At 40.1% G+C, this 16,081-nt stretch overlaps 1 pseudogene across 1 annotated transcript; it reads left to right on the forward strand.

The window, feature by feature from the left end:
* Positions 1-163: 163 nt before the first annotated feature.
* On the forward strand, positions 164-13,170 carry LOC144663484 (uncharacterized; annotated as a pseudogene). The gene is made up of 8 exons (XR_013572618.1): positions 164-295; positions 437-551; positions 3,668-4,409; positions 5,317-5,475; positions 6,345-6,470; positions 7,768-7,879; positions 10,530-10,783; positions 11,556-13,170. The product of XR_013572618.1 is annotated as an uncharacterized LOC144663484 (transcript).
* The last annotated feature ends 2,911 nt before the right edge of the window (positions 13,171-16,081 follow it).

Below are 16,081 nucleotides of genomic sequence, written 5' to 3' on the forward strand. Positions count from 1 at the left end.
TAGTAACATTACATGAGACTTAAAAGGAGGCAAAATAATATATTTTTTTGTTATTTACATGGGTGCGTGCTATTTTTGGCGAAAGAAAGGATAATAAAGTCATTTATCTTCGACGTTTGCCCGTCGTAAGAGCTTCTTTGAAAGAAAACCCATCTTAGCCAATCACTTAGCGCTGATGTGATCACGTGACTGACATACATGGCGGTCCTTCCCCAGTCGCCTCGTGCTAGCGATAGATGCTTTGGCTTGTTGTCCTACAAATAAACTGAATTCTGAGGTGTTTGCAAGACGAAAGGTACCAAGACAAGTGTCTGTGGAAGGTCACATAATTAAATAACGTTGTTCGCTGTTCGACAGTCTTAAATTTTAACGAGCAATTGACTCAAACTTCAATATTTTTGTCATTTATTTTGGCGATGGCGTCGTTTCGTTGTAGGTTGATCGTATACTGACGCGTCCTTCTGGGAAGTGAGTAAAGATGTCGTTTGAAGACGGAGGAGATCTGGCATCTTTCGCTGCTATTGCTGAGTCGACCATTGCTAATAAAGAAGGTAAGCTTAGACGAGTAGAAACGGCAATAAGCCTTCGAAATTGGCTAATCGAGTAAGCGAACACTTGTCTTGCTTGATGCTCGAGTTGGCGAGCAATTCGTCACCGATTCCCGCGTAGATCATACTTGCAAACAGACCATTTTGCTCGCAAACATTTAGCAATGTTTATCGCAGTGTGTTTTTGCAAACTGAACGAAAAGTTTTGTTGTTTTCCGGGACCCAGTCCTTCCCTTAGAAAGCAAGTCTTTCCCAGGTCTTCAAAAGACTGTAGCGTTATGGCGGTCGCCCCAGACTTCTTTCTATGATAAATATCCTTCCCCAATCTTTCTCAAACCCACAAACAGGCCAAGTTCTTCAATGTGTTTTGATTCACTTAAATTGCTGTGGTAAAACCACTGTAGTTCCACCCCGACGTGGTTGAAACAATTTCGTTGCGAGTGGCGTTGTCGAAGGTTGTTTCTTTCCTTCAATATGGTGTCACATTTTATGGTTTGATTTCGACCTATTTCAAGTAGTTTTTAGGCGTCAATTCTCGCTCGAACCTGGAAGATCAAATTTGTATTACGTTAGGCCACAAATACTTATGTAGGCCTTTGATTTCGAAGTGTTTTAAAACCTTCTCTTTCTCTGGCAATTATAATATATGCAATGATATAAAGCATGTTCTACTTTTAGCGCCATTTTCACAAGAAAATTTGCATAAAGCAAATTATGAAAGACAGACAGTTGTGTTGATTAAGTCTGTGTTTCTTAATGTTATAATTTCAGTGAGGGTTGCGTTTACAATGGTTTATTCACGGTCTATTCTAACGATTTTACAAATGGCAAATGTGATTTGTATATTGCAAATATAATTTGTTGCTGAAATCTTTAATAATTTTTCAGTTTTCTTTTGGTCCTTTTGGGCTCATGTACAACAACCCAACTTTTCTTCAGCTCTAGCGATTACTTGGGTTATTAGCGAAACATTTCTCCTTGCAACAGCAAAAATGTGACAGTTGCATACAGTTTGCAGAACAACTGCAATAATGTAAATGCAGTTCTTGACCGAGCATGCCTCTTGTACTTGTAATAATTTATTTAAGACCTTGTTTTCGTATTAGTTGGCCCATTTATATTTTTATATTTCTTGAAGTAAAAGTTTGTTTTTCTTGTATGTATGTGCAATGCTTTATACTGGCAACAAATCTTGAAAAAAAATAAAGTGAAACCCTGTTAATTATACGGCCACCAACGGCAGGGGCGGATCCAGGGGGGTGGATTGGGTGGCTAGCCACCCCCCTTGATCCACCAGAAAAATGAAAATAAACACATTAAAAAAGAAAATAAGGACAATGACACTGGGTAAGGTGAAGAAAGTGTTAATATTTTTAGCTAAAGTAAATTTTACATATTTGTTAACATCCACCTTCCTTAGCCAGGCGGCCGTTCAAAGTTAAGGACGGCCACTTTTCCGAAATAGGAGATTTTCGACAGCCTGTTTTACGAACTTTTCTGCTTAATGTAACAAAACATGTCTGTATAATTTTAAAAAAATACATTCCTTTAAGCTGTCAAGAGTTGTTTTAGCCTTGCATGATTTTCTTCTCCATATTTATCTTTTTAGCGGGGTCTCTTACCGTTTTCTTCACATCGAAGCGATTTCTCAAGCAAAGCCGCTGTTCTAAGAACACTGACTTACCAAAATGTCCCCAGACCACTTTGCCACGAGCTAAAAATTTCCACGCACGTTGGTGAGCAAAACAACGCATATCTGTTCTTTCGTGTAAGTTCGTGATTTGTCAACTTCAAATTTCAATCACTGTTCATGAGAACTAGAGTTTCTGTCCCAAATATAACACAAGGTAAGTTAAGGAAAGAATAGTGTTGCCAAATAATTAAGGAAAAACAGCGGTTTTATAACTTAATTGAAAGATGTTTAAAGCTGCTCAGAATCGCGGAAATCATGTCTAAGAGGCTTTAACTTTTCAAAATTTTCTGAGGGGGCATGCCCCCAGACCCCCCTAGTGGGAAGGAGCCTACGGCCCCATGAAATATGGGTCTTAGGCCCGAAATAATTTGGACTCGCACTTTCAAAATCCTGTCTAAAAGCCTGATATCCCCTCCCTCCACCCCCATAAAAAACTTGGGACTTAAACAAGATAGTAAACAGAAATATTGGTAAACATCCACCCCCCTTTGAAAAATCCTGAATCCGCCCCTGAACGGGCCATGGAAATTTGGCTGTATTAACTGGGCAAGGTCAAATTTCATGACTAGTCTACTCTTGAGGTCTACTTCAAGCAACATAACAATTGCATTTGTAAACAACAGTTCTTTAACATCCTGACTGCAGGGGCGGATACAGGGGGGTGGATAGGGTGGATATCCACCCCCCATTTTTCAGTAAAAAAAAATTCGAAATGTCACTTCATTTGAAATAGAAAATAAATAAAGAAAGAAAAATTAGCTCTTGCTCATGTCTGGTTGTTGTTACCCACGTTTTGCCGTCTGCTGCCACTTAGGGTTAGGGTTAGGGTTAGGCCCTAATGGTCTGCCATCCACCCCCCCTTTTGAAATCCTGGATCCGCCCCCTGGACTGCAGATTTACAGTCATTAAAAAATAATGAAGATTTAATTAGCACATATATACAATATGATGAAAACATTAAAATAAAAGGATTGACAATGAGTATTTGGTTTGAGTGGGCGTATTAACGGGTTAAAATTATAAAGGATTTTACAGGTTGGAATTTCAGAATATGGCCATTGGCCATATTAACGGGGTGGCCCAATTAACAGGGTTTTATTATAAGAAAATGTATGGGCGTTTTGCCAGGAAAACAAAAAGTGACTGTAAATTGACTAAGTGATGAGTCAATAGTGAGCCGACAGTAAAGAAAACTATGCTTTATTGCTTAAGTGTGTGGCAGATTTTGCCATCTTTTATGCAAAAGAGTCGGAAGAATAACCTAGCTAAGTAGCCAGCAAAAAACACAAACTGTAGTAGGTGGGTATTTTTGCCAGCTCCCAGCTATTTTTGACAACCCTAATTGAAGAGTTGTATAATGTGTTTCTTCTAGCCTGTTTGAATTGTATATAAAGTTCTTGTCTAACTAAAGCACCTTTCATGGCAGGAGAAAATGTTGAAGCTAGTGCTGAATCAGCTTCCCCTAAGAATGAGGAAGCAATGGAGGTAAAGGAAGATCAAGCCCCTAATAATGAAAGCAATGAAGATGGCACAGCTGGTGAACAAAGTGAACCATCTAGCAGCTAATGAGGCAACACATAACAGCGAAGACGCAACTGAAGCAGACAGCAGTGCAGCTCAGTTGACAAGTGAACAGCAGCGTACATATGCCAATCTTCAGCCAATTTTCCTAGCCATGGAGATGGGACAGGAAGCTGTCAATCAGGGGCAAGAGCAGAGTCAAGAAAGTGCAACAGAAGAGATAGGACAGCAGCAAGCGGCTTACATCGCAACAACCAGCGAGCAGTTTACCCAGCAATCCCAAGCAGCTAGCATGCTGCTTAGCAACATCACAACGACAGGCTCTGAAACCCCAGCCTCGTTAGCCTCAATTCTCCAGGACGTCGTATCTGGCATGCAGAGCGGTACAGGAACAGTCCCGGCAGCCATCATCACAGATCCAAACTCTGGCAGTGGGTCTTTCCTGATTGTCAATCAAAATGGTGTGCCAATAGTCCGACCTGTACTTGTTTCAAATCTCCCAGCAGGTGGTGTTGGTCAGGGGGGTGCAGTGAGTGTATCAGCTGAGACACTACAGGCATTGACAGCAGGTCTTCATGTAGTTGATGATGGCTCAGCCGGGGGTGGTCAGGAAACAGTGACAGTAGATGTTAGTGCCGAGGCTGAAGGTAAGTTTCTTTTTACAGTTTTGTTGTTGTTGTGTAGATTGATGGATTCTGCTGTTTAGCACAAAGGGTGTAGATATAGTTAGAGAGGGTTCATAATTTATGAAGAGGGGTGCTATGGTGATTTTGATTTTTTCTCTTGCATTTTTGGAGTCAATTGTGGCATCAGTGTGAGGTTATTATTTATTGACATCGACTGCTATTTATAGGCTCGAGCTGTACCGTCGTTGTGTGGTGGGGTTTGTTTATACCAGAACTACATTTTACTGATCCTTCTGCTTAATATCAGTAAACTAATGGGGGCAGTTTTTCTGGAATTTTTTTGATAACCTTCTTCACATCAGGAGAAAGTTTCGATAGCCCACCACTAAAACCTAACAGGAAAAAGCCATAGCCCCCCCCTCTCTCTCTCTCTCTCCCCCTCTCTACATAAATTATGATCCCTCCCTTACTAATAAACTATTTATGGGTAATTTTATACCTGCCAACCTGGTAATCAAAAGCATGGAGAGTGCCCATATGACGACCCAAGATTTCCAATGTAATATTATAGGTGACAAATTACTCCTTATTTTTGGCGCGAATTTTTATCTTTATTTTTTATTTTTCTTTTTTGATGGTTTTTTTTTTTTTTTTTTAAATTTTTTTTTTTTTTTTTTTTTTTTTTTTTTTTTTTTAATTATAATATTTTTTTTCTTTTTTTTTTTTTTTTTAAATATTTTTTTTTTTTTTTTTTTTTTTTTAATATCCAAATATTTCCAAAAATTATCTTCAGGTGTCTAGACCTTTGGCATAGTTGGAATCCTGGCATTGGGCTCTCTGCTGCAGTAGCAAGAACAAAGGATTTTTTGGTAGGATTTTTTTTCTCTACAATTTGTAACTTTGTATTCATGATCTGATTGCTTTGTAGGTTCAGGTGGTGCTGGAGAGTTGTCAGTGGAAGCCACTGTTGATATTGGTACAGAGGCTGTTGCCGTGGTAGCTGGGACTCAAGCGGCCGTGGCACAAGCAGTGGGGGACACTGGAGCTGAGCTGGAAGAAGGTGAAGTGGAGGCTGTTTCAATGCAAAGTAAGTCAGACCATTCAGGGCTCAAAATAACGGCCGGTCAATGGACAATGTCCAGCCAAGTGCAATTTTCCGGCAAAATTTTTTCCGGTTTTTCCTTCCGTCTGCTTTAAGAATGATAATGTGACCAGAAGGGCATTAGAAATTGATTTTTTTAAAAAATTTGCACAAAAAAAAAAAAAAATGTGGTTTTTTAAAATTTTTTTTTATTTTTTTTTTCAAAAACAAAAACCCACAAATTTTGGCGCGACAAAACCCCCCCACCCTCCCAAAATTTTTTTTCCCCCCCCCATTAATTCCAATTCTTATTCCTTAAAACTTGTGGACTCAGATTTCTGGTTTTCGGGTAATGAATCAGCTGGGGAATGCCATTTTCCAGCTCAGAGGGAGAAAATAATGGCCTTTTTGATGCTCAGCAATTCACATCACCTAAGTCCTTCCCATTGTACTGCTTACTTGTCTTTTTCACATTTCTTATCAGTACCTATCGTCTGTCTTTCATCTCTCTTGTTCTTCTACTCAGCAAGAATTCAAGGAGAGCAAGAATGGTGCAGTAGTGAGAGCACTCACCTTCCACCAATGTGGCCTGAGTTTCAATTCCAGCCAGGTCCCATATGTGGGTTGAGTTTGTTGTTGGCTCTTGCTTTGCCCTGAGGGTTTTTTCTTTGTTTCTCTCCCTCCTGAAAACCAACATTTCGAAATTCCAATTTGACCTGGATAGAGGACCTACATGAACCCCAGCTTGGGTTGATGTGGCTTCCTCTCTAAATATGGTAATTAAGAGTAATGAGGCTTCATAATAGCTGCACAGATGTCATGTTGACATTGATGTTTATTTGATGATAATGCCTGATACTTTTTGTTGACCACAGAGCCCATCACTGCCAGGAACCCAACAGGCAAAAGGAAGTTAAGCGATGGTCCGAGGGTGTGTGAGCAGTGTAACAAAAGCTTCAAGTACCCATCAGATCTGAAGAAACACTTGCAGATCCACACAGGTGAGTGCGAAGGAGATCAATGGAAAATATTCACATTATCTAACAATTTGACAATGCTTTGGACTGCCCTCTTCGGCTCATACCTAGGGCCCAAACTTTGGAATGCTCTCAATCCTGAACTAAGAAATTTAGGACCAAAAAACTCATTTTGAAGCAATTTGAAAAGTGCGTTTTACGTGGCTCGGGACCTCACTAGCTGTCTGCTAATGTCAATGACTGTCGGGGCTGCAGCCTATGCAAGGAATGACTGGCCGCCAAATTCACTAGCATGACATAATTTTTATTTTTAGCATAATTTTAGTTTTTATATTTTAATATAGTTAAATTTGAAACAGAATTTTAATATATTTGTTCCGTGTAGTTAATGAGTTGTAATTAGCTGTTTTTTTGAAAAATGTATATAAATCATTTTCAATTTTTTTATATATATTAATTACGTTTTTAGTTAGGCAGGTTAGGTGTCCACAATTAGTAGAGGGGACTTTTCCCCCTCAGCTACTACAGTTTGACACGTTAATAAAGTTGTTATTATTATTATTTAGGCACTGCCCTTCTTTGGCTCTTACATAAATTTTACACTCCATCCTCCTGTAACCAGAGACCCTTAGGACCAAAAAACGCATTTGGGAGGTTTGAAACCTGGAGAAATTTTTTACTATGGCTAGTAACATGACTAGCTGTCTGCCTAGTGGCAGGTGTCCATTAGCAATTGTTGACAACTGTTGTTCGATAAAACTGGGAGTTCTGGTTTGAAGAAGGTTGCAAAACTAGTCCTCATTTTTTTTGTGTGTGTAGTCAGTGTAAAGGTTATATAGTGTCAGAAGAAAATGAAAAATATGTGGATCTCTGTATCACACACCCAAACACTACATTGTATGTTTTTAACCTCCTAAGGGGACATTAAGTCATGGTCCCTGCCACACACAAACATTGATTTCAAACATTTAAAATTTTTAACCTCCAGTGCAGGGGCACCTACCATAAAGGAACACTGATCCGACAACAACAACAACAATCAAGCACTGCATTTCTAAATTCTAACCTTCATAAAGGGAAGTGTAGGTTTTAGTGTGGAATGTTTTTTTTTTATATATAAAATAATTAAAAAAGTGAGGAATATATTTTTTAATTTTAAGAGTTCACCTTCCATACATAGATATCAATTTGTGGCCCTGTGGCCACACACACTACATCTGTGACCTCAAGTAAGGGGACACCTCAAATAAAGGAACACTTTAATCCAAAGCGCCTCCTTGTTCGAGATTCAAGTATAATTTAATTGTACCACTTATTGTAGATATAAAGAAGTTCAAGTGTGAAGACTGTGGCCGATTCTTCCGCCGCCTTCATCAATTGAATGTGCATCAAAGGATCCATTCTGGTGAAAAGCCCTACGTCTGCAACAGGGTGTGGTCTTGATACTAATTTAATTAACAAAGAGATATCAAATCAACTTCCAATCAGTTGATACTGTAGCTTGCTTGACAACAATTTCCATGGCCATCTGATAAAAAAATATCAATGGAATGCTGAAATATTTTTTAAAGCATTGGAAAGTTGTAAGTTTTTTCAACTGCATGTATGAACTGTGAAACGTATTTTCTTTACAACAAGCTTCCCTCGGCTAATAAGAGATGTACTAGTTGTTTTTTTTAAATTCACTAATAAGCTGAAATGATGCAGAACAATGTCTCCACCCAGGTGTATAAATGGGTACCGGCGAATTTAATGCTGGGGGGTAACCCTGTGATGGACTAGCATCCCATCCAGGGAGGAGTAGAAATACTCCTAGTCGCTTTATGCTTCGGAAACCGTTATAAGCTCCGGCCGTATGGGCCACTAGGCTCATATGCAGACTTTACTTATGTCTAGGGAAAATGAAAAGGGGAGAAAAAAAATCTTGAAGACGGCAAGTACAAACTGCAAACTTGGGACGAACTTGTAAAAAAATAAAATGCGACATTCGAGGCCCGGGACACTATTGCGAGAGGGACGCCCCAAACGACCTCCGATGCTGGCACTCAAATACGATACTTTCTTTGGGCAAAATCATTTTTAGTCTCAATTTCAACTAGTGACCGTGCAAAATCTCTTTTTCAGAGCACCTAACGCTTTAGCTGATTGTTGCCTGCGCAAAACACAGTTTTGAGAGTGGTCTGTGAGGTGTTGTTTTCATATTGTGCGTTTATGACCGTTTATCCACTTTGCGGTTTCCTCAAATTTACCGCGTAGGTAGACGTGCAGTAAATATGTTTTTAATTGGTAAAAGAACGATAGTCTCTTAATTGAATTAGTACGGCGACTCGGTATTTATCTGGTGTGAAAACCTGCAAACATTTTAGGTATCGCATGTGCTTCAGTCACACCCACATATGCCCTTTTGTCTGGATGCTTGGATAAGTTTAACTTTTGTAATCACGCGTAAAGTCTTTCAACTTAGGCTTGAAAGGAGGGGCGTTCGTATTTCCTTTCGTTATTCCTTCTTGCTTATTGCCGGAAACACTTAAATGGATGGTTGGCTTGCGTTCAAACACTGGTAAACACTTTTATCTTAGTTAAAGATAACTTTAAACATCTCTCTTTATCTCGGTCGCCTTAACTCCAGTGAAGTTTCTAATAAAGGGTATTTCACGAGCTTATCTTATCGACAGTCTTGAAAATATCGTTATGGATCGCGTGCCTAACGAGTTTCAGCTTCTAATCCGGCGTTAAGTTGATATGTCCGTGAAATAATACTCTTGATTTACGACCCGGGAGTCCGATATAGTTTAAAGAGCAATTTGGCTAAGCATCAATCCTCTGTAACGATAATATGGGATAATACTTCAAGTGTGAAAAACCAAGACTTGGCAGTAGTGTCCGGAAGTGTGTTTTTGTGATATAACCTTGCCTATCGAACTTGGACGAAAACCAACCAACCAGACCAAGCCTTTCATTCCTGAGATTGCCAAAGCTCAATGAAAAAAAAGCCATGGAAAAACAAACGGTACCATGTGAAAGTACTACTCAATAGCTTTCATTCGAATGGTAACACACAAGAGTTTCATCCTCAGGCTAAGAAGTTAGAACCATCTTGTAGTACAACGTAATATATAGTATCACATGAAAGTACTGCTCAATAGCTTTACATACTACATACTTTTATTAACCCATCCGAGAGGAGAGTTTAAACTATACTTAACCTTAATACATTATAAAAACTAGATATAATAAATATACACGAAAGTAGACGCTCAAGGATTGAAATCCCTGGGAGGCAAAGTAAGTTTGGGTGTCAGAGAGTCCAAAGACTAACAACCTGAAGAAAGGCGTCCACTAGCAGATCTGAATAGTCAGTCGATCTAGCTTTCGTTTGAATGATCACACATAGGGTTTCATCCACAGACTTCAATTAAGATTAGAGCCACCTTGTACAGACTTGACGGATCAAGTTGAAGACAGTAAAATGCACTGTGCATCCATTTCATTCAAACAGTTCGTGCCTTTTCAGATTACCATTCCTTTTCTCGAAACTCAAAGTTACCGTGTTTTCCGCAAAGGAAACACCGTTTAAAGTGGCTGTTATTACATAATTATTGGCTAACCACAGACAAAACCAATTAGGGAATTCCTTTCCCTTTTAATTTTTTCCACGACACACCACAGAGTCAAAGTCAGTCATTCCCAGGGCTTTTCCTAAGTTTTTGAAAGGTCGCGGAGGGTGGGAGTTGGGGTGGAGCTCTCCAGCATACTTGTACTTGTATAAACAGAGGCCCGTGTAGTGCCGCTGACCGGTTATTGCTCGGTTTTGAATTTTCGCGCGCAAGTGACAACTAATCCGAGAATATTAACAAGTCTATGAATTTTTTTTTCTGGTCTAATCTTATACATCTCCCGTGCTACAATGTAGCCTGCTTGCGGAGTGAGGCATGTGAGGCGAAGAGTGAAGCAGTATGTGAGGTCGGCACGCAGGCTACTCTCAAGCGCGCGGGGTGAAAATTGAGACCGCGAAGAGCTAGAGAGCCATGTTTAATGATGACAATCGATGCTCATCGGTGGTTGTTTTTCCTACACCCCTAGGTGTGGCATGGCGTTCCGGCACGACTCCACAGTCACTATGCATATCAGGACTCGCCATGATCACCTGCGACCGTTCAAGTGTGACGAGTGCGGCAGCCTATTCGGACGACTGTCTCACCTCAAGAAACACATCCGTAAAGTGTGCGGCGACAACAAGAACAAGGAGAAGCCCATAGCACAGTGTCGATTCTGTGACGTGACCTTCCCGACCAAGGGAGACTTGCGCAAGCATTTGCTGAACTGCGAGAAGAAAGGTAAGGAACCCTTTTGCAGTGTACATGTACATTTGCTTGATATAATACAAGTGAGACTTGTTCAACGTGCAAAGAAGTGCTTGTCCGATAGCCCGGGGCTAGTGGATTTTATCCGGTCGGGCTAATGGAAGTTTTCAGGGGAAAATTTTTGAGAAAATTAATCACGCTTATAAGGATTTTTTTTTGGGGGGGGGGGGGTAGTGTAAATGGCTTTCGAGCTATTTCATCCTGGCTTGGAAAATTGAATTTCTTTGCACCCTGCTTGTTGCACGATTTTTTCGGATGCTTGTCGCGAACTTTGAAAGGTGGTAAACGCCAGGTATGCTCACATGATACTACTGTAGTATCCTTGTGGTTTTACGTTTTGTGGTTCAAGGGACATTTATGTGATGTTACAGAAAGGCTAAGTTATTTATATACCATTAACTCCCAAAAGTTGAAACATGCTCGTACACAACTAAAGGACGGACGTGTACAAATTGAAAGAATGGGAATGAAATAAATGGGATTTAACAGTGGGTTTTTCCTTGGGGTTCTTTTTTTTTCCCTTTTTTTCTTTTTTTGGTTTTTAAATTTTTTTTTTTGGGGGGGGGGAAAAAAGGGAAACCGGGGAAAAAACTCCGGGAGAAGGAAAAAAAAAAAAAAAAATTTTTTTTGGGGCGGAACAACCGCCCCCTGGGGGGGGGGCGGCCCCCCCCCCCCCCCCCCCCCCCCCCCCCCAAAGAATCCGTAGCTTTACCTAATTAGCTTTTGTTGTGCTATGTTCTCTTAGAAGCCAAAGTGAAAGCCAAAGAAGTCACTCTGCACATCTGCGAAACCTGCAACAAAGAGTTCGCCAGCCCTTACAACCTTCGACGACATCAACTGACGCATACAGACGAGAAGCCCTATCAGTGTGATGTCTGCAACAGGCAGTTCAAAGAGAAATCCTCACTCACCAAGCACATCAAACGTAAACACACCGGGGTGGACCAAGGCAGCCAGACCGACGAGACTGGCGAGAAGGAGGACGGCTACGTCAACGTTGACGTCATAGCCGAGTCTGCAGCAGCCAGCGGTGTTACCATGGAAACAGAGGAAACCGTAGAAGCTGGCATTGCGGCTGAAAGCGTTGAAGGGACTTCAACCGTTGATGCCAGCTCGCTGATTTCCGGAGAAGACGCTCAGGGTGGGGGGCAACAAGTGACGGAGGTGGTACAGGCCAGCGGCGAGGTGGAGATGGCGACGGTGGAGCTCAGCCTCGCCAACGCTGCCGCAGGATCAGCTCATTCCCACGACTCAGCCCTGCAGGCCGCGGTGGAAGCCCTGGTGTCTGCCAGCCAGCATCAGATAGGTGTGGCTCAGGAAGCCATGGAGGAGGACGCATCCTCGGGGAAGGAGATCTTCGAGGGCGTCACGTCCCAGGATGCCGAGGGTGCTGCAGCACTCATGGCGGTCTATGTACCGGAAGTGAAACAAGCGGAAGTCAATTTGGAGCTGGTCAACGTGGATGAGTCCAAAGTTGAGTATGTGGAAGCCACCGAAGAAGGAGATCAGGAGATGGCTGAAGAAGTTGTTGGAGAAGAAGAAAGTTAACTGTCTGGACAGAACTCATTTTAACGATATTTTTCTTTAACGAAGTTACGCCGTCGCTCCTTAGGAGCACTCGTGCTTGAGTTCCCTTGTAAGCATTGTAAAATGTTAGTTTAGTAGACAAGCGACGAATTGACGCCCCCGTCCACAGGGCATTTGATTACAGCCTTTCATCCGATTCAGTGTGACCATTCAATGGACATTTTATTTACGCCTTTCTCGTGCAGTAATCAATCGTACGTAGCGTTAGATAAGTAGTGTTATTTTATAGTGTGAAGTCCGGCTTTTACTTGTACATTGTATACTTGCATATGTTACTTGAGTTAACATTATCGATAAACGATTCATCGAAGGGTTGCGTAATAACAATAAACTCGTGGTTTGTTTTCGTTGCTTTTTGGACTGATTCGTCCATATTTAGTGAAGACAACTAACGATGGCGAAGATGGAAATGTAAAACTATCGGAACAAACCTTTCATATTCAAGTATTGGACAGATTCCTACAAAATTTAACAAACAACTTATTACAATATAAGTTCAACATCTTGCCAGAGTTTATAGAGTTTTTATTCCTCAAATGAAGGGAACATTTCTGCGTTTATTTCAATGTTGATCGAGGACAGTACAACGTAAATGAAAGAATATACGAAAGAACACAACATAACATGGCATTCAAAAATTTCATTTATTCCTCGGGGTATAACAAGTTAACTGACGCGACTCATTTTACTCGTGTGTTGAGTGGACCACTGTTATAGTCTAATAATCTTTCTGTTGTACATTAAAGATTATTTTATCTCGGTCACCTGGAGAATTTCTATCTGTATGTGATATGTTTGAAGTAAAGTCGCAATGTTTAAATTGAAACCCAGTAGGAAACTTTTGGCGTTGAAATTGAAGTATTTCAACAAGGTTGGAGTTAGGGAAGGATATAAAAACTAGGGTTCATTTTTTGGGAGGGGAGGGGATTCGCTGACAAGTTAAATTTTTTTAGGGAGGGGAGTCTGCTGGCAAGTTTAATTCGTGTAGTACTGAAAAGCTTGCGCTGGGTAACCTTTTCACCTGTTTCACCAGCGCCTTTTTATTATACAACTCGAGATTGTTTTCGTTGTTTTCATTACAATCTTAGAGCGGTTTTCACTTGAGTGTGAAAGTATTTTGTTTTTTTTTGTTTTTTTTTTTTTTTTTTTTTAAAATCTCGCCCCTTTTCTCCCCCATAGAATGTCCCTCCGCTTTTCCCCTTTTTTTTTTTTTTTTTTTTTTTTTTTTTTTTTTTTTTTTTTTCTTAACCCATATAAAAGTACTTAAAAATTCCAATATGATTCTCGTGGCTGGGTGACACATCTCCCTTTATGGCCAAAAAATAATAGATCGACAAAGAAGAGTCAAGTTACGGTATGTTTCATACACTCGAGAACTCGATTGAAGTGTATAAGTTTAGGGCGTGCTCAATTTATCTCATTTTCTTTGGCAAGGTACTCTATCAGTGCTTCCCTTCTCTCAGATATACAAATAATCACAGGGCAATCCGAAAAAATGTTGCACGTTGCTTGTAGCAATATTTCTGGTCACAGACCGGATCAGTGTTACTAATGAGTCTCAGCCTTATGCAAAATTGCAAATAAAGCCATTATAAAACTGTGCAAATCAAATAAAAATGTATTTCCATACAGGTTTGCCAAAAACTCGATGGGAGGCATGGTAGCCTAATGAGTCAGGTCGCACCCGGATCTCTGAATTGAGAGATCCGCGTTCGAGTCCTGGCCGTGGCACTGCGTCATTAGGCAAGACACTTTACTCTCATAGTGCCTCTCACCACCCAGGTGTATAAATGGGTACCGACGAAATAGTACTGGGAGGGTACCCTGCGATGGACTAGCATCCCATTCAGGGGGGAGGGGGGTAGAAATATTCCTAGCCGCTTAATGCTACAGAAACCGGGATAAGCTCCGGCAGTATAGGCCGCATGGCTTGAGGCTCCCCCATGTTATGAAGACCGGATCAAAGTTAAATATCTAATGAGTCACTCATCTGCATGCAAAATTAAAAAAAGCAAGGCCATTTTTAAACTCTGCATATCAAATAAAAATGTTTGCATAAAACTCGGGGAACCATCCAGATCTCAAACATGAGGTATTTGTTAAAACAACGAAAGAGCTGAGTAAAACGTTCAGGCTATTTTGTTGACAGTTATTAGCTGGAGTAGATTATAAATATTATAAATGGCTTAGACAGAATGACAGAATTATAGTAATTTTTTAACCTCTTTCTCTAATTATAGGCTCGATTCCATTACCGATTTTAAAATTGTGGTCTCCCACAAATTTTAACGTGTATGTAATTATGCAGTCATAAGCAGCTAAAAAGAGTGAAATAATGACAATCAGACTTGAATTGATGATTCAAAGGAACTGAAAAAAAAACCGTAAAAGTTGTATCAATTAATCGTAGAGTGATATGAGATTAGCTTCACTTTACATAGACTGGTACATAGACTTTCGTCTAGATCATTCCAGAAGGTCACCCTTATAAAACGCAGATTAAATTTCACGTAACTAGCCATATTATAACCAAACAGCAATATAATACGTTGATCTTGTTGTTATAGTGTAGTGTTTTAAAAGACTGCGTTCACACACTAGTTTGGGAACAAACTCTATTTTACTCACAATGACTTATATCCATTAATTCACACCAACAAAACATGTTTAGTTAAACCAGGTTTAACAAAATGAAAATCAGTAACAGAAAACTGAAAGACTGAATTTTACATAGGGTCCAAGAAACCTCTAACTTGTACTTTCTTAGAAACCTCTTACTTGTGCTTTCTTAGAAACCTCTTACTTGTACTTTCTTTGTACTAAAAGTCGACAAATATCAGTAAGCAACTTCAACAAAGAAAACAATTTTAAACCTTGTTTAACTAAACATTTTTTAAACGTGTTTTAGCCTCGGTGTCCGGGGGGGGGGTAATTGGCCGGGGAATAACTAAGCTTTTCCAAGGAACTAAGCCTACTTTATTCCCATCTTCGCCCTCCAAAAAAACCCTGACACAGATCAGAGCTACAAATCAAGTGACATGTTCTGCAGAGAAAGATTGATTATCTCCAAGTGATGTTTTCAGTGTGCGCGGGCTAAACATCCTGAATGACCTGTTAGACAAATCCAATAAGAATGCAAAAATCAATGACGCTTGTTGCAAAACTGGTCTTTTCCGGCAGTTTACCACCGGAAACTATCATTTTGTTAAAAATTTCCTTTGTTCAAAACCACTGAGATTGGACCCGGTAAATTGTTATCTTAAAGTGATTATGTGTTCCGGAACCCTTGAGATTTCAAGTGCTATATACGATCTAAAGCAGTAACAGTCTATATAGCCGCGTACAGAATAATGGTATGCAAGGATCAGCTTGCAAAAGGGCGGGAGTTTTGGTTTATGAGCGGTTCAACAAAGAAAACACGCCACCCAGACAAAATTATGTACCAAAATTATTTACATCTTTTTGCAAACGTCTGTGTTACTGTTTCAAATATCTTATCAAAAGAAATCATTTCTAAAAACACCAAACAGCGAAAACAAATTTCGGAGTTTCACTGAATTCCACTGCGGAATCGCTTAAAAGACGATTTTACAAAATAGCTACACGTGAGATTTTACCTATAGTTTAGTTACATGGTTCTTGTGAACTTTGAAATTCATTTTCTCAAGCTCTGATAAGAAATTG

The sequence above is a fragment of the Oculina patagonica genome, chromosome 8 (genome assembly GCF_052425735.1).
Source record: "Oculina patagonica isolate OP01 chromosome 8, crgOcupat, whole genome shotgun sequence".
NCBI lineage: Eukaryota > Metazoa > Cnidaria > Anthozoa > Scleractinia > Oculinidae > Oculina > Oculina patagonica.